General features: G+C 38.8%; 1 pseudogene; it reads left to right on the top strand.

Annotated features, from left to right (window-relative positions):
• The first annotated feature begins 7,979 nt into the window (after positions 1-7,979).
• On the top strand, positions 7,980-8,534 carry LOC113315584 (annotated as a pseudogene).
• Positions 8,535-20,088: the final 11,554 nt, after the last annotated feature.

Below are 20,088 nucleotides of genomic sequence, written 5' to 3'. Positions count from 1 at the left end.
CTGAAGAACTAGAACATGTTTAACACATTAAATAACTGGAATTGAAACATTGAACATAAAAAAACACAGAAGACATAAAACAAAAACATGAACTGAATTGAAACTAAATAAGAGCAACTGAACTGAAACTAAACAAGAGTAATGGAATAAACATGAATTGAAACTAAATAAGAGCAATGGAATAAACATGAACTGAAACTAAATAGAATTGAAACATGGAATAAAAACAAAGACAGTTGAAAATTAAACACTAACCCTTGAGACACTGGCTATTCCAGTGCTCTTGGGTGACACACTGGCTAGTCCAGGCATGCGTTATACAACAACCCAAGGTCTCAATTTATAGTTGCACACGTCTAACCCTAGAATCCCCAAAATATCAGAATTAGGGTTTCAAAGAAATCAAAATTAAATCATACCTACTTTCTGAAAACACTCAATAACGTCGAACCATTCTTCTATTGCGTCTTTTGTGTCTTCCCATGCCTTCAATTGCCTTTCTAGCTCACTAATTTCATCAACCCCTAAAACTAGGGTTTCAGTGGGAATAATAGGTTGAGGGGTTGATGTAATGAGTGGCTAGGGGATAGGAGAATGATGGGGTGTATTTTTTGGCTGATATGAGAGCTCGGTGGTGGTTGGGGTGGTGGTTGAGCGGGGCAGTGGAGGTGATGGTGGTGGCAGAGTTTTTCTCTGCAGACGGAATGGAGAAGATGGAGTCGATGGAAAGAAGGAGGGGAGTGTTTGGCGATGGGTATAGGGTTAGGTTGTTCGAGTGTGAGGCGGGCTCATCAGATTTCGATGTTAGGCGAGTGATAGGCGTTTGATCGATACATCTGAAATGCATCCAACGATAAGATGGAACATAGCCTTCAGCGACCGTCGGATGAAGAGATACAACGAAACTAACGGCGTGAGATGGAGTTAGGTGCTGTAGTGTTGGTCAGGAATTTCAGACTTTGATGCACGAAGAGGAGGCGACCGTTGGATGATGATATGGATCCAATCTGACGGCTACATGAGAAGTGGGTTATGGATTTGGGTGAGGGTTTTGGGCCTTGGGTATGCCAAGCCCATATCTTCTTTAAGAACAATTCTTCCTCTTCAAGCCCACTTCTAGCCTTTTGGTCTTGTGCACAACATTCTTCGCGGCTTCCTTGTGTAATTCCTCCCGGCTTTTCACTACTTTTCTGCTCTTTTCGCTCCGCTATTCATCCAAACTTTATTTATTACCTAAAAATGCAAAATTAATTAATAAAAATATTTATTCTTGAAAACAATGAAAATACAGAATATGGGATAAAATGTAGAATTAATGCACAAAAGATGAGTTAAATGCCAAGAAAAATATATAGAAATATGCACTTTTTAGCACTCATCAATAAACGACATACTCGATCTCCTTATAAAGATGACATCAGATATGAGCGGTCCTGTCATGGAGACTTCTACACTGGGGACTGATCCTTACAGCGATCCTCCTCAAGTCAATAGTTTCACTATGAACCAGAGACCGGGGGATCAGGAAGAAGCCTCAGTGGAAGGTTTATGCGAACTCTTACACCTCCCGAAGAATCAGCGGGCGGAGACATTTGTTGCAATCAACCAGAGGGAGCTCACAACCGGGCCCTACATATTACTGCACGCATCAAGGATTCAGAGTTCAAGAGAGACCCCATCGACACAGGAGCGTCTTCGAATGTGATTACTCAAGACTCTCAGGACAACCAAGGTCCTCCCATGCAAGATCGTACGACAGCCTACCGCAATGACAGACTTTGAAGGAAACCAGAGTAGCACATACGGGATCGTCCCTTAAACATATCACCAGTGCCTGAAGACTATGCTGAATGAAGAAGTCGTCCGTATTCCTGCATCATCGTCTCCATACACACCAATATGCGGGGTGGAACTGATCGAACTGAGGGGATGCTCCACAGGAAGAATCAGACAAGGACCATTGCATCCCACTCCCCACATGGGCGTCAATCCAGGAGGAGGACCGACTCGCATCATTGAGGTCTAAGCCCCACGACGCATCTTTGCTGAAGAAACATTCTTCTTCATCCGGTGAAGCCGAAACCCAAGTTCATACCAAGAGGGAATAAACTTTTGTGACGAGTCGTGACCAGAAAGGGAAAATGGTATACCGACACTTCCATTATCAATTAGCAGGAGAGATTGTTACCCAGTCTCTCCACCCAATGGAATGCTACAACAACAACGAACCACAAGAACAAGTGCTTGATGCTCCACAACAGTTGCAAGATGGCGCAAACTTCACAACTGATGAGATTGAAATCGTTGAGGAATCTCCTAGGCCTATCTCCATCAGCTCAACCTTGTATACGGATGAACGCACGAATCTCGTGGAACTTCTCAAAGAGTACCAAGACATATTCGCTTGGAGGTATGAAGAAATGCCGGATTTAGATGAAAATTGGTCACCCATCATCTACATCTCATACCTGGATCCAAGCCGGTTAAACAGTTGCAGTTCAGACACGAGGAAAATGGACAGATCAGGTGCTGCATGGATTTCAGAGACTTAAACAGATGTTTCCCCAAAAACGATCCTCCTCTACCTAACATCGACATGTTAGTAGATGCAACCAGCGGACGCTGCATGTTCTCCTCCATGGATGGATGTAGCGGCTACAACCAGATAAGGATGTACGAGCATGACGCAAGTAAGATAACTTTTCGAACTCCTCTCGGGAATTTTTATTATATTGTACTGCCATTTGGTTTAAAGAATGCCGGTGCAACGTATCAACACTCTATGGAGGCAATCTTCCACTGGAGCAGATACCTCAAGGGAGCAGCCTCAAGGAGATAACGATGTCCACGCGTCATGTCGAGCAAGATCCGGGTGAGTCACTCTATCAGACAGTGGTGCATGTCTATCGTGCTATGTTGGAGAATCTGCGCTTTTGGTCATCCTCTGGAGCTGTTGAACGCTCATCTACAACAGCATCTGCCTTGCTAGAAAGAACCAGTTTCGCTGAAGCAGTAAGAGGAAAACCACCGAGATACAACATCCTGCACGCCAACTCCAACTCCAGTACCGCAAACACGACTTCCACAATGATGAAACAACGTCCAAGATATTCCATATCTGTATCGACGGCAGAAACATTAAGAGACGCTTTCAGTCTCCCATAGAAGAAGTAGTTGCGTTACCAAAGGAGTGTGACTGGGGACTTCTTAGCGCGTTGTCCATCTCAAACATGGATGCAAGCACACTATCATTATGATTCCAAGATGTTCAAATACGAGTATACACTCAAGAGAACAGGCGTATTGTCAAAGATCGGTGATATTCCTGGATGTCTATGAAACACAACGTAGTAAAGACGGTCTCATGAAACCAGTGTGACAACATCTATCAAGTCGAAGGCTCAGTGGATACTCGTGGGCAAGGGACTGTCTCCCTCTTTTTTATTCCAGAGGAAACATCAAGAAGTTATCGGTTCCATCATGCTTCTCCCTCTAATAACGAGAAACCGCCAAGTTCGTGCCCGTAGATGTCACGCCCCTTCCTTCCAGTCTCTTATGATCACAGCTGTAGCTAAGAACCGTTGGTCTTTTTTTGATACCAGTGCCCGAGCTTCACCACAGCAACAACTACTACGAACATAGTTAATCCGAACTTCTGCATATTTTATTTTCCCATGGAGAAGTAATAGAGCTACGGAGGCAATATGGAAATATCTTTATGATAAACCCATCGACCATACAAACCATGTAAACCACGCTTGGGGACTGAGGCTCAGCATGAAGTTCCTTCACCATCAGTCAAGGACTTCTTCAACACGAGAGAGATGGTCAATCAAGAAACATGGAATTCGCAAGGGTAAATCAAACTGAAGAGGAAGCCACTTCAACGCTCCCTCCAGCAGGAGCGGCTTCAATGTTCTATTCAGGAGTCGCCTCAACGCTCTCTTCGGGACCCACGTTCGCTTCAGAATCCTGCTTCAATGCTATCTCCAGGAGCCGCCTCCAAGTTCACTCCAGAAGCTGCTTTAACGCTCTCTGCAGGACCCACATTCACATTTGAGCACACAAAGTTCATTTTTGAGCAAAGCAAGCATGCGGTGGGTCCCACGTTCGAGCAGGCAACAAGGCCGGTGTTTGGTAAAGCTAGCTGGGTCGGTGTTTGGTCGAAGTATCAAGGATGACACTCGAGCAAGCACATAAACCGTACGGGCAAAGAAAGCAAGGCTGGTATTGGGACACGTCAGCAAACAAGCACAGTGTTGCTCAAGTCTGCGAAGCTGGTATTGGTCGAGATCGCAAAACTAATATCCCGTCACGCAAACAAGACTGATATCACGTCATGCAAGTAGGCTTGTATTGGGTCACGTCAAGCCGATATTGGTCAAGGCCGATCAAGGTCACAAGGCTGGTATTGGGCCACGTCAGCAAACAAGGCCGGTGTTGGTCGAGTCCACGCAGCCGGTGTTGATCAAGGTCATAAGGCTGGTATTCGAATGAAATAGGCGCACACAGCAGGGCCGGTTTTCAGTCGAAGCACAGGGCCGACGTTTGAAGCATGTACACGGTGGACCCGTGTTTGATCGAAGCATGCATATCTGCCCATGTTCGAAGAAAGCATGCTTACATTGGGTCCCACATTCGACCAAAGCAGGCACAAGAAGCCCACGTTCGATCAAGCAGGCGCATTATGAGTCCCACGGTTGAGCGATGCAGGCCGACCCATATGCCTATCAAACAGGTGCAACAGGGTGACGTTTGGTCGAAGCATATACATGGTGGGATCCACATCCGTCCAGGGTTACACGCACGGTTTTCTATGGGAAGAGGAGCATACAAGTTCTATTCCCTTCTTGGCTCGAATACCGAAGGAGGAAACCGGTCCCACCAAGGTCGTCGTCACACCTGGCGTACTCCCACGAAAAAATCAGCCACAACAACCACACATTCGAGCGGAGCAAGCACGAAGCAGGCTCTCGACCGAAGCAGGCATAAAAAGGTCGATCGAAGCAGGCAAGACTGACATCATGCTAGGGGAACGCTCGCCTAGACGCCTCTTGAACGTGACATGCTCCAAGGACAGGACGACCCGTCTCTCCTGGTAACATCTAACTTTGTCTCATAAGTTTTATCTGTATATGTCACCATCTAATGCCTACCCCACAATAGTGTAACCATTATGTGCTAAGCAGGGGACTTAATGTTGATGGTGGATTTTAGTTCAGGGCTAAAATTGTAAAACTAAATTTATGCACTGACATCCTGTAAAGGATAAAGCCACTGATAAGTGATGAATACTTCTTCACTTCGCTAATTTACCTAGTGTTGATGGTGGATTTTCATTAAAGGCTAAAATTGTAAAGGACGAAATTATGTGCTAACATCCTGCAAAGGATAAAACCACTGATAAAATGGTGAATACTTCCTCACAATAAACTTATAGCATTATCAATTAATGCATGACCGGCCTTGTATTTTCTGTACTGCTCCACTCTCATTATTGGTGCGGCATGACGACTGAGTGTTGCTCTCAGCAGAGCAACACGAATCTCCAAGCATTAATAATGAAGCATATACGAAATACCCGTACAGGCTGCAATTCTCGGCGTGTTATACTAACCCGATCGAGCGTCTGGATTGTCTACGTCAGTCTTGGAAATAATCACGACCACGCAAGTCGGCCACATAGGTGCAAAGTCACGCCTGACAAAATAATCACCAAAGGCCAACCCATAATGGGATATCCAAACTGGTGTGGAGCAGCTTGGAAAAGCTCGTGCGCACAAGGCTGCCTACGGCAGTCTCAAATTCATCATGACCGTCCAATTTCACCAGCATGGTTGGACGGCGTAGATTATCCCATGACCGGTTAGGAAAAGCTTGTCATGTACACCGGCGGACCTTCTTCCTACCTGTATGACCGACTCTTCCCTAACCTGACCAGATTGCAATAAACGATTGTCCGAAGTTGGGTCAGCGTGGAGAATTGAGGGTCGTAAAAAAGTCCACTAAAAACCTAAAATTGATCACGACCATCCAACTTCACCAGCACGGTTGGATGGTTAGATTTACCCCGAGATGGTCGGACACATACCACCGCACTCAGCACCGGCCTAATAAGTTCCCCACACAATCGACCTCTCCAGATGAGGTATATAACACGTATTTTCGGTTAGCCAAACTAGCAAACACGCGGCCGGCCAAAAACCCTAATTAGGGTTTTGTGTCACAAATCGATCACGAGCGTCCATTTTCTCCTGCTCGAATGGAGGGTCCAGGAATAGACTAAGCATGTCCTGTGAGTATCAACACGATCACTGTGGGCCCACCTATCTCCACACCCGATCGGCCAAGGCATACCATGGTTGGTTGCCCCGATTCACACACCCAAACTAGGCGTGGTCACACTTCCCAATTGCAAACCAATCTCGACCACTCAACTTCGCCGGAAAAATTGAGTGTCTTAGATCACGTTTATATGGGACAATAAGGTACAGACGTGCCGTCTGCACACCTGACTGATCGACCAAGACCGACCAGGCTTGGTCGTCTCGAAACGCGTGCCCGAAGTATGCATGACGCACGGCCTTTGCGGCATGAGATTTCTGTCGCAAATCAATCTCAGCCATTCCTCTTTGCCCGACAAATTCAGTGGTCTAGATTGCACCTTCATGAGACAGTGAGGTATAGGCGCCTATACCAGCATACCATCTACACGCATGCCCGATCGGCCCTGCCAAATATGTCTCACATGCTTGGATTCGACCAAGCTAAAGGTTGGTGTTTGAGCACCTCCTAAACCCTAATCCAACGGTCGCAGATGTGGGTCACAATCCATCTCGTCCTTCCAACTTCACTAGCTTGGACGGACAACCTAAGACAGGAGTTAGGCGACCAGTGAGGCATCACCACAATCACCGTCCACCACTCTTCCACACAAAGTGATCGTCCAAGTCAGGACTTACCTGTACAGCCTCCAAACGATCACTCGAAGATGGCTACACATGCATCTATTTTAAGACGCTTAATTGTGACTTACTCCGTTAAGCCTTAAAATAGCGATGCTTCACACATGCTGATTACATTCGATGCATTACCTACATAGAATACACACGATATTTCACAAATATCGACTTCCTAAATAACTTAGTTATTTAATCTAGCATCACACGCTACCTTTTGTGGGTCCCACGATCCACACACTCGAGACATTAATCATGTCACAAACTGGGGGATACATACTGGGGTATTGGTCTGGCGGTTTACAGCGTGCGGCGCACAACGCGCCATCACAAGAACGTGTAAGGAAGACATGGACGGTTAATGATGATGGGAGAAGTGGGCAAGACTATTGCGTGTGACACTAACACACGCAACTCGACTACTCCATCACTCCACTTCCCATGAGAGACGTGGGTACGTAATGCTCAATGACTTGTATAAATAGGTTCTCCTCCCTATTTCAAAGAGAACAAGACAACATAAACCAAGTGTTGATACAGCCGTATCCAAACACCAGAATTGATAGCTTACATTCTGCAGCCAGTTCAGATTTCTGATACAAGTCATACACAACCAACACCTCCACAATCTCAACACCTTCTTCGCTTCCCTCCTTAAGATCAACCCCATCTCCTTCACTTTGTGACCGAAACAAGTCTGGAACGGCCATTTCTTGGTTTAGGCCGGAGTTGTACAGATTGATTTCTCGAATCACAAGCACTCTCGTGCAGTGCATTTGTTTAGGGTTTAGATTCATTTCTCATCCACACACCCCAAATTACCAAACCAGCAGAAATAGTTTTCATCCATAAAGACCACTACATGTGGTTGAGCTAGTACCACTCCATTTGGATCAACAGATTGGTGGGGGAAAAGAAAGTTGTCCTGATGACATAAGACTTACCCACCATGAGGTGTTTTCACTTATCAACAAGAAGACAACTACGGAGGATGCAGTATTTTCAATTGTTTTTCTGTTAATGGAGGTCGAGAGAAGACGTCCCAATGATTCAGATGCTACTAAGAAATTGAAGGGATGTGAGGACGAAGAATCCATTGTTGTACATGGCTTAGATAAACGCCAAGTAGCTGAATTCCTTCATTATTATACTGCAGAAGTGGAAATGCAGTATATTGGTGCTCGAATAGAGGGAGAAGTTGTAACCTTGTTACAACGAAATTATGGATATCAAATTGTATTGCAGACAAGAGAATTGTTGTGTACTTTGTCTTCCTTGATTAATGTATCAATAGCGGCCGTAAAGTATTTAACGGTTTGTGGTGATCAGCTGGACATATCTGAGCTTAATGGTCTACTTTCAGAAGATAATTCATACTTAACTAATGATGACTTTGTCGATAGAGGATCCTTTTCTCTTGACATCCTTTTCACACTATTTGCACTTGAGTGCATGCCTCCATCAGAAATTCATCTAGATCGAGGTAATCAAGAGAGTAAGAATAATGATATTATACGTATCAATCCCGAGGTGTATGCAATCATCAAGAAGAATAAAACAGTGTCGGTGGAATGACAACAGTTACTGGCAGAAGTTTGGTACTGGACGTAACCAAAACATCGAAGAATGGGTCATTTTCAGTTGAATGTGTTCACGGTGAGATCTGCCATAAGATGTTGGATGGTAGGGATTTGATGAGAGTTATGGTAATGGATATAGGTGATTATTTTAGAATTCAATTGGAGCTAACTTACTGTGCTACGTGCCGCTGTCCAAGGAAGCGAACAATTCTAATCCTAGGTGGGGACGCCGCTTATAGGGATTGGGTTATCAAAGTTGCAAGTCAATATCTAAAAATTCTTCCGAAAAGCCAACCTGTGTCGAATTTTGATATTCATTTGGAACTGCATTATAGTAGGAGGCTGGGAAGGGAACATGGAGTTATTGCACCTCAGAGTTTAACATCAAGGTATATCAGATTTCTAGGAGCTAATGGTGGTGCAATATGTTGTGACAATGTCAGCAATGATCGGAGAAATCCTAATCCATATCCATTGTTACAAACATCAAAGGTTGATAACTTTCGACAACAACAAAGGTTAGTCAATGTCAGCGCTAACTTTGTATATTATATATGGTGGTTATGCGTAGCTTCTATCATCTTGGAGATTATGGTCATCTTTTGGTTAAGAGTTCTGGTTGCCACGCGAAGGAATTTGTTAGAAGATGTTATTTCAGGCGTATTAATTCTGAAAGAACTAATGGATAGTGGAGTTGGAAATATAGGTCCGTTGTCTATATTAAGTGAAACAGTCAACAAGAATGAGCAGTACATGGGTACATCAAACGATAATCTAAGGCACCAGAAATTGTTACAAGGAGGACGACCTATGGTGTTCTTCACTGATGTCAATAGTTTTGTTTTTGACCGAGGAAAGTCAAAAAGGAAGATGGCGGTCACTGGTTTTAAAAGAGAAGACGGTGACCAGAAAGTATGTTCTGAATATAAAGACGGGATGATAGGATTAATGCTTGCTATGGGGATAACTAAGTTCAGCATCAGAAATGAATGTTCGGGTTTTGTGTTCGATCGTGGGAAAGCAGCAAAGATATCATATGATACGTTGGACACCATTTCTTGCTTATTGCGTCTTAGGATCTCCAAGGCTACGAGTTTTGTTTTTGATCATGCGAAGTCAGCTGGATGTTACACAAGGGTACTAAGAATTAGCCCGAGATAACTGTTCCCGCGATGTTTTAGAAATTAAGAAGACTTGCTCGTCGGAGTCGAGTTTCTTTCAACCTGGGGTGATTGATGCAGGAGCATTTTATGTTTCTTTAGAAATGTTTTAATCTAGGAATGTCCTACAAAATAGGGACGTTTTTAGTTGTTTCCGTATTTAGTTTAGGGTTTCTTTCCATAGGGGTTATCTTTCTAGTATACATAGGTTATTAGGTTTTCTTTAGGAGGCTGACTTTATTATTGATTAAAGAAAATAATCTTTGAATTATCAATGAGTAATTTGGCTTCTAGCCCTAAACTCAATTTATCAACGTTTTGTTGAATTCCTATCGTTTTATTCTTCTATGTTTTATTCTTCTATTTTCTGTCTTCTATTAGTTTATGCCTGATTGTTACTAGCCATTCCGCATCACTTAAACATCAGACTTGATTATTTATAACCCCAATTGCATTAGAGAGCTGAAAACCATCAAAACCTAGACCTAAAGTCGTTGTTTTCTCTGCATAATTTCGTGATATACTATACTCACTCCTGGATTTTCAGAAACGCATGTGTGAGATGTGTAGGCAAGCTTGGAATATGCAGCGAGGATCAACGAAGGGACTAAAGATGCATTTACTGGAAAATAGGTATGGTTTTGGTTGCCGGTTACAGTAGGAATGGATTATTTTTATACCATCTAGACTACCTCTAATATGCAGTGAGCAGTCTGAAAAAGGGATTGAAGATGCATTCACATAAAAAAAAAAAAGGATTGAAGACTAGAGAAAGGGTTACGCCCCTTTTTTCACACACCCATACGAGAGACTCCCTTTTTGTATACTAGGAGGGAAGTTGTTTATTCTAATGGGATCTCGACATGGTCAGAGAGTATATATCTATCTTTGTTGGCAGGATCTTTATAGCTCTACCAGCTGAGTCGACCTTTTCCAGGTATTCATAGCCATATAACACTTCCGGATTATGCAATGCTAGGTCACCAGAATATAAAACTTACAATATAATTTGTTCATGTAATTTGAAGTACATTTTTCTACGTGACCTGTTTTTTGCTTCTGTTTTTTTATTTTTTTTATGTTGTTTAGGTTGTATACGCAAGGTTGCTGCTTTCTTTTACACCAGTTGATAAATCCTATCAAGGCTACGTATGTTAGCATGAAAGAAGTCACTCGGAATCACGAAGTTGTAATGCAAGCACAAAAGATCGGCCAAAAACACCAATTTAAAAAGCAGAAAAGATAAATAAAAAGTGGCACCAAGCTGTGGTAAGAATACTGGTGTTGCTAAATATGGAGGCAGCAGTCTAACTGGCTGTAATAAATATGGTCAGTAAATATTAATGATGTATTTGTAGTCACGTAAGAGATTAAAGGTTAATAAATATTGCTTAGGCTTACTATTTTTCATAAAAGTCTATTTGTGAAGGTCTAACAGCCAAAATAAAAACTGACATTGCAGAGATATTGCATAGATTTCAAGTATATATACCAAAAACTACACCTTTTCTTTCTTGGTTTGAGGTCATCTCATCAGTTTGCTTCTTATTTATGATCCGCACTATTGTTGTTGTTTTTTTCTCTTTTTGGATCAGCAAAACTGCAGCATTCTTATTTATTTTTATTTTGATGAATTATCAAATTAATATTGGGCAGAGTTGTTTAAGTGTTCTACAATGCTACGTCTATTATAAGTGGTCCAAAACCAAACTTAGCGGATATTTCTGTGGTGGAGCACATCCACAAAGGTAATTAGTATTCAATAATAGAAGGATAGCTTCAAGGAATAGACTACTATCTGAGGTTTGAAAGTATATTGGAGTTAGTCCATACAGATTGCTAAGTGAAATATTGGGTGAAGTTGTTAGACCCCCAGTTTTTCATCTTCATCAAGAACGAGAACTGGACCATTGAAAGCTCGGGTGGTTCGCGAGATGGTTAGACCCACCCTTAGAACTTTTGGTGAGCTTGGGAGCTTCATTAATTCTGAAGGAAGGTGGTAAGAGTATGCAAATGCCTGTCTCTATCAGCATCAGAGGTAGACTTCTCATGGATCGTACAACGGCGTTGGCTACGACGAATTGGCTCGCTAAGCAATCTCCACTAGTTTCCCGAGTACCGAAATACGAGTCGTTGAGGAATTTTGCGAGCGAGTACTTCAAACTTTAGAGGATCATTGGGATTACAGGGTAATCTGAGTCCAGACTTTGACTGGCCTTGGCAGATGATAATCTTTGTTGGAGACCAATGCTTTCTAGCCAGATCAACAATCATGGAATCTTTAAAACCTTTGGAAAGAGCATAGGAAAAACTGAAGTTTGAAGACATAAATCTCTATAATTTCTTGAAGATGTTGCGATTCATACTCAATAGTAATAATTCTTCTCGATGATGATTTTCTGAAGAAACACAAAAATAAGAACATGCAAAAGAAAGAGAAAAGCAAAGAACAAAAAATAAAGGAAATAAAATCACTAAAAAAAGACCAACCTTGGTGCAGAAGATGAGCTTTGATGATGATCCATTGAAGTATAAAGAAAAGGATAAAAGATGAAGATCATGGAGATAACACATTTATATGACATAAATAACATAGAGTTTCATAGAGAAGAAACCATAGAAGAAGAAGAGTTAAAATAATTTATTCAACAACCCAAGGGAAATCCTGAATAAAGGAAATAAAATCTTAAGAAAAGAATATTAACCAGTTGTAGCAGGTGAGAAGGTCATAACGGCATGGACACGTGAGAGAATTTATTGCATGACGATTACCAAGCAACATTCTCGGGGCATGGAGGTAGTGAAAATAATGGGTAAGCTTTGCATCCCTTCATACCCTTCGGGAAGATGAAAAGAAATGAGGAAAATTGTGATAGTAAAATATCATATTACTACGTGGAGGAATATCAAGGCACCGGAGTAACGAGAAGCACATGACACAAGTTGGAAAGTTACCCCCCATGGTTCGAGATATGTACCGCTCTCCTCCGATGAAACCATATGGAAAGAATCTTGACTACATTAAAGGATGAGTTTGAATTATGAGACTAAGCTATAAATGCGAAAGACAAACGTGTTGGGTTAGGTTTGTCAGAAGCAAGTAGTGGTAAAAGACAAGATACGAACAGATCCCAAAAGACCACATAAGTCTCCTATACACGAGCCTAACACCATAATCCAGGACGTATACCCGAGCAAGCAAAGCAGTACACACGAGAGGAAATTCTCAAGTGGGAAACAGATACTCGCGCGAGGGCTTGCGCTTAGGAAAATAAGCAACTTAATAGGAATTATCTTATGATATGTTTAATGTGATAGAAAAATAAGATATATAAACAATTTTACCTTTAAATACCAGAGGGATATCAGTAGAAAGCAAGTAAGTTAAGCGAGAGAGAGAAAGCTCGCTAAGATTTTGAGAGTTTATTATCTATCTTGTATCTCTTGTTTCACCACTAATAAAGTCTTTATACTTCTAATATAGACGTAGGTAATATCACCAAACCACGATAACTTATAATGTTCATCTTTTATCTTATATTTCTTTATTGTAATTTAGTTTTTTTTTGTTTTGCTAAATCATATAATTTTGTTACTAAAATGAACTCAATTTATGAAAATTAGCCAAGACATTCCAAGGCTAATATTCAAGAAAACTAAAGAATACAAAAATAAAAGCTAAAGAAAGCTATACAACTTAAAATTTTCTCAAGAGAATCTAAAATAATGTGCATCACATTCCATTATTCCAAGGAAATCTGGTTTACCTTCATATATTATTATTTCCCTTCTTCTCATATTAGAACCCTTTTTAGCTAACTTATCAGCTGAAAAGCTGATTTCTATGTATGAATGTCTGAAATATATATTCCTCAACAAGGCCTGTCACTCTTTTCCATCTGTTTATTACTATCCAAGGAATTTTACCACTTGTAAAAGCCACTAACACTGCGTTGGAGTCTAAGCTGAAGCATACATCCATGAATTTCATTCTTACTGCGCATTCAGCAGCAGTTACCAGAGCCATAACTTCTGCAACATAATTTTAGCTATACCTAATCCACCAGCAACTGCACCAAGGAAATATCCTTCATTGTTTCTGCTTCCAAAACCAAATCCAGCAATTCCTGGATTGCCTTTTGCATCTCCATCACAACAAATTAAGACTTGATTTATATTAGACAACTTGAAAACACTTCCTTAACCACAGAAGCTTTACCCCTAATATCAAAACTCATCATAATATTTAAATCATAAACACGGTTCTTCATAACACCCTTAATTATTATTCCACATTCCTTTGTGAAATTCAAGATTTTATGTTTAAGATTTTCAGCATTAGGAGTTACCCCTTCATACATTTTCTAATTTCTAGTCAGCCACAGTTCAACGATTAAAGTGAAAGAGGTACATATATCTCCCTGACAGCAGAACTCTTATTTCTTACAAATTCAATCACTTCATCAAAATTGGAAGGAGTAGAAAATTTGAACATACCTCCAAGCTAATGCCAAATCCCATCACTGAAGATGCATTCCCATAAGATGTGCTCCATATTATCTTGACCATTACCACACAAGTAGCACTTGGACACATTATTAAAGACTTTTTTCCTGACATTTTCTCCAGCTGCACATACACCTCTGAACACTTTCCACAAATTACAAGATGTATATGGGTGAATACAGGCACTCCACAAATATTTAGTCCAAGATAATACTGGATAATTCTTCCTTATATGTTGTACAACATTTGCAATTGTGAATTTTCCAGATAAATCTGTTGTCCATATTCTTCTATCCCTGTCATTCCATATAGCTGGTAAGTCATTTTCTTCAAAAAAAAGTGAACCATTTCCTCTGAAATTTTCCATTCACCATTCACAATTAAGCCACACACCTTTAACTCTTTGTTTTGTAAATCATATTCATCAGATTGATGTCTTTCAATAAGAGCATATTCCTTCACCCGTTTATCTCTCCATACTGAAATACTTCCATTTCCCACAAGCCATCTACTACCTTCATTAAATTCATTCATGACCCATTTGTATCCAGGAAAAATTGAAGATTCCTTGTAGCAAGTGAACTTAGTGTTGTTTATATCTTGGCCTTCATGGTTTGAATCCACGGTTCATATCTTTATTTTTGTATAGATAGATAAATAGTTATCACACCTCCAATGCCTTGTGGTCTATCCCCAAAGACTTGGTTTAATTAATCCAATTAGCAATCTTAAACACCGTAGCATGGAGTCGGACCATGCTCACCCATAGTTCTGTTGAAATAAAATCTCAATTTTATTTTGATAAAAGAAAGTTATATTAAACTAAAGAAGAAAAGATACATTAGGGTTACATAATTTATAAAACCCCAAATATTTTACATATTTATCCCAATATATATAATTTATATTAAGATCTGTGTACCTATTCAATAATCTAGATAACTACTACAAGTTCTTTTAATGTAGGAGAAAGAAGAACTAGCAAAAAATTGATCGAAATTTAAAGCTTGCATCAGAATAGCTTTAGACCCCCATCCAACATCAAAATCATCTTTCTTCTTCATACTGCTAATAACATTCTTGTTATCATTAAGAAAAACTATTCTTTCATCGTTGTATCCCTGCATCCATTTGGCGGCTTCTTTACAGGCTCTGGACTCGGCTTCCTTGGAGCTTGAGCACCAACTTATACCTCCTGCAATGTCCATAATGTGACCAAGATTATTTGTTTTCACAATGCCGTAAGCAAAGTTATTTGTTTTACTCCGGAAAGCTGCATCAAAATAGATATAATACTTATCATGCAGAACATTATTATTTCCATAAGAACAGTTAGGATGAAGATCATCACATTTACTAGTACAGTTGTTTTTAACATGAATGTAGTTCTTGTTTTTGGTGTAGTTAGGAAGGTCCCTTCTAATAAACTCAATAAGATCTATATGGCTATCCTTAACATTATCAAAAACAACCCTACACCTGAATTTCCAAAGGTACCTAAGACATAAGCAATGTGACCTCTATTCATATTATCCTTCAACCACAGCAGACACCATTCTTTAAAATTTTGATTGGCAGCAGCATAATAAGTATTGGAAAAGGAAAGTCCCCTCCAAACAGCTTCAGAGAAGACACAACTAGTAAATAGATGATCAATTTTTTCTCTAGTATTGCAATTGCATAAAGGGCAGTTTATGTCAATAGGTGTATATCTACCCATACTCTCCCTAACTGGAAGAGCTTTCCAAAGAAATGTCTTAACTCTAGGCATAATATTTAGCTTCCATATACCAAACAATTCAATACTCTGGTTATTATGGTTTCTATTACATAAGTACACTACAAGAAACTTAACTTATTGCAGCACCCAATGGTTATGGCATAAACCCCTACTAGTTTCGCGATAATCTATGTAACAAGAAGTCTATTGCATCACCTAATCTTTATTGCTGCAGCAAGAGATTATGCTTTTTGCCACACTCTTTTCATATTGTTGCTACAGTTGTGTGGAAAAAGTTTCATTTTGCAGCAGTAAATTATAGCATTTAGCTGCAGCTAAAAAGTACTGTAGCTAGAAATTTGCTTTTGCAACACCTATATTGAAGGTGTGGCAATATATAGTGTAGCAATAGATAGATTTTCTTGTAGTGGTAGTTGTATGCAGATTTCACTGAGACATAACAATCTTTGGTACCAATCCATCTCCTCCTTTCCTCTTTTTCATCATCATTACAGGGTTCAAGCAAATTAATTTCCTTAACATCACTTTCATCAAACAAATTATTGATTAGATTATGATTCCAATTACCATTGTTATCAATTATATCAGAGACTTAGCTGACTACTTGGAAATTATTATTATTTTTAGGCTTTGGGCTTTTACCATTAGGAAGCCATTTATTTGTCCAGACCTGAATGTTTCTACCATTTCCCAATTCCCAATAATGATTTTCTCTAATTATATCTAGACCTTTACAGATACTGCTCCAAACCCAAGATTTAACCTTTTTCTTTTCATAAAACAAAGGATCATTCTTAGGAAAGTACTTATGTTTAAGAATAATACACCACATCTTATCAGGATTTTCTAAAAGGCGCCAAGCCAACCTGGTTAACAAAGCTAAATTGAACTTGTACGGGTTTTTAATACCTAGGCCACCATTAGCTTTACTAATACACATTGAATTCCAATCCTTAAGATATATACCTTTATTTATTTTTTTGCCACCAAAAATCTCTTTGCAAAGCATCAAGCTTGTCTAAGGTTTTTTTTAGGAATAAGAAAGCACATCATTTGGTACATATGCATAGCACTAGTAACAGAGCTGATTAGAGTATTTCTACCATCTTGAGATAAAAATTTAGCCTTCTATCCTTGGATTCTACTTTAAACCTTATCCAACATATTTTGATAATTAAAACTTCTAGCTCTGTTAAAAAATAGAAGAGTTCCTAAATAAGTATCATTCTTAGTTATTCTTCCTACTCTAAGGATTCTGGCTAAAAGTTTACAGTGTTTATTCTCCACTTTTTTGCTAAAGTAAACACCCGATTTTTGATAGTTTATGACCTGTCCCGGAGAATCACTAAAAGTATCTAACACATAAAGGAGATTTCTATCTTGTACTATACTAGCAGAAGTAAACAAAAAAGAGTCGTCAGTAAAGAAAAGATGTGACACTGAAGGAAAATCTTTAATAACCTTAATCCCAGTAATTTTACCATTCATTTCAGCATGAAGAAGGAGTTTAGATAAAGCTTCCATGCAAATAATAAAGATATAGGGAGACATAGGATCCCCTTGTCTGATCCCTCTTGAGGGGGAAAAGGATTCCCCTGGAGAACCATTTACTAACACAGAGTAAGAAACCGAAGAAATACAATTAAGGATAAGATCACGGAAATCATCTAAAAAGACAAATTGTTTAAAAACTAGTAAAATGAAATCCCATTCAATCTTATGAAAGGCCTTAGATAGGTCTAATTTTAGAGTCATATAACCATTTTTTCTTTTACTAGTTTTCACAGTGTGCAAAATTTCATGAGCCACTACAATGTTATCTGTAATTTGTCTCTTTGGAATAAATGCAGATTGATTCTGAGATATTAAGTTAGTTTTTGATGTAATCTTATACAGGGCACTACTCAAGCTAATAGGTCTAAAATCACTTGGGTTTTTTGGACTTTTAATCTTTAGGTATCAAAGATATAAACGTTTGACTTATTTTTGAATTAAAATTTTTTCTTTGAAAATTTTCTGAACCCAAGAAACAATATCATTTTTTAGAATGTCCCAATGCTGCTGATAGAATCTTGGAGGGAACCCATCAGGGACAGAAGCACCCCAAGCATTCATCATGAAAAGAGCATCTCTAATTTCCAGTTCACTTGGAATTTCACATAATTTTATGTTATCTACCATACTAACCGTAGGCTTTAGAATTTCCTAAAAAATAGGGTTAATATCCTTTCCACTAGATTGAGCTATATTTTTAAAGTGGCTGGTTAAAAATGAACTTAATTGCTCTTGACCTTCTATCCATAATCATGTATTATCCCTAAGGGCATGAATACTATTAAATATTTTTCTATCAGAGGCCTGTTGGTGAAAGAACTGAGTATTATTATCGTTTTCATTGACACACTTTTATTTTACATGCCGAGTCTAATATATCTAAGCTCATTTTGAAGTTGTTTTATATTGTGTTTCGTTTCTACACTGAAAAGTTTTTTGTTTTCTTCTTCAATGCTTTCTAATATTGTACAGATGTTCTTAAAAATGTTACCAAAATCAGATTTATTCCAAGATCTAAGGTTATATTCCATATTTTTAAGGGTTTTCAGAAGATTATTTTGTTTTTCTCTTCTTTGCGAAACTGACTTATTTATAACACTATTGTAATTTTTATGTTCTATCCAACACTCATATATCTATCATATATCCGTAAGGTTTAAAACCTTTGTCCTTAAGAGGAATTTTCTCTAAAAAAAATCAGTGCATGGTCTGAGGCAATTCTAGTAAGATGTCTATTATTCGATTTTGGAAACAGTTCTAGCCATTTGTGGTTAACAAATAAAAACTCCATCTATTCTTTCTTGTATATATTCTGTCCCTGTTCTTCTGTTAGTCCAAGTAAAGGGAAGGCCAATAAAATTTAGATCAACTAAACCTAAAGACTGGATGCAATGATAAACATAAGAAAAACTACTAGTAGAAGGATTATTACCACCTTGTTTTTCATCTTTATGCAATATGAAATCCATATCACCAATAATGGCCCAGGGAGATTCTAGTTCACTTATACTATTGATGAGACTCCACTGTTCATTTCTAACATTGTTATTTAAAGCATCATAGATAAAATAAATAAACATACAAAAATTATCTTTAATTATTTGAAAATGAAAGATATTATGTTTAAGAGCTATAAGTTTAGCAGAAACTCCTTGATTCCAGGCAATGGCAAAACCTCCTGATCTACCAATTGAAGGCATGATGAACCAATCCTTTAATTTCATTCTTCTAAAAACTTTTTCAACCATAGATAAACCTACTTTAATTTCAGACAAGAAAATGACATCTAAGTTATGAGATTTATTTAAATGATTTAGATGATCTTGTTTAAGTTGTGACCTAATACCCTGTAAATTCCAAGACAGAACCTTAAACTCATGCCCCCTAGTATTTTCTTCTGAAATGATATATCTAAATAACATATTACATTGTAAGGGAAAAATAGCTGAATATAAACCATTAATGAAGATGAATAGATATTTAAAGCAAAAACATAACCACTTATATAGTCTGCCATGCAGTATATTTTTGGTGTAAACACAATATGTCATGTCATTTCTCAGAGTTATTTTTTTCACTCTGAAATACTAGCATAAAGACTTGAAGTTAAACTCATGATTCCTAATATTCATACCCATGTAAAGAACCAGAAGTAAAAAAAAAATGATGAAGGTTTTGAGTAAAAAAATTAAGAGAGAAACCGAGAAGAATATTCATATTGTTTAGAAAAAGTATTATTTGTATGCAAGGATGTTATAGAGGCATTTAACACTTAAGATAATTTCCTTGTCTAGATTTGAAATCAGGTTTTTACATAGCATGCAGGTGTAGTAAATGTAATAATAAGCAAAGAGGAGTATGGAATAATAAACAATTACCTCAGTATGCTCAACTGGAGAAAGATAGTCAGGGCTATTTCCAGCTTTGGCCATGTCGGAGTCAGTTTCCTTCCATCTACTTTTAGGTAAAAACATAGACCAATCAATTGTATTTTCCTTTTCAGTGCAAGCAAATTCTTCTACTTCTTTTTCATTCATTTCAGTAGCTTCAGAGATATTTGCCAGAACTTCCCCAATTATTTTTTCTTG

The sequence above is a fragment of the Papaver somniferum genome, chromosome 10 (assembly GCF_003573695.1).
Source record: "Papaver somniferum cultivar HN1 chromosome 10, ASM357369v1, whole genome shotgun sequence".
NCBI classification, from domain to species: Eukaryota; Viridiplantae; Streptophyta; class Magnoliopsida; order Ranunculales; family Papaveraceae; genus Papaver; species Papaver somniferum.
The sequence above is the reverse complement of the archived record's forward strand: the minus strand, read 5'-3'. Positions and strand labels throughout refer to the sequence as shown.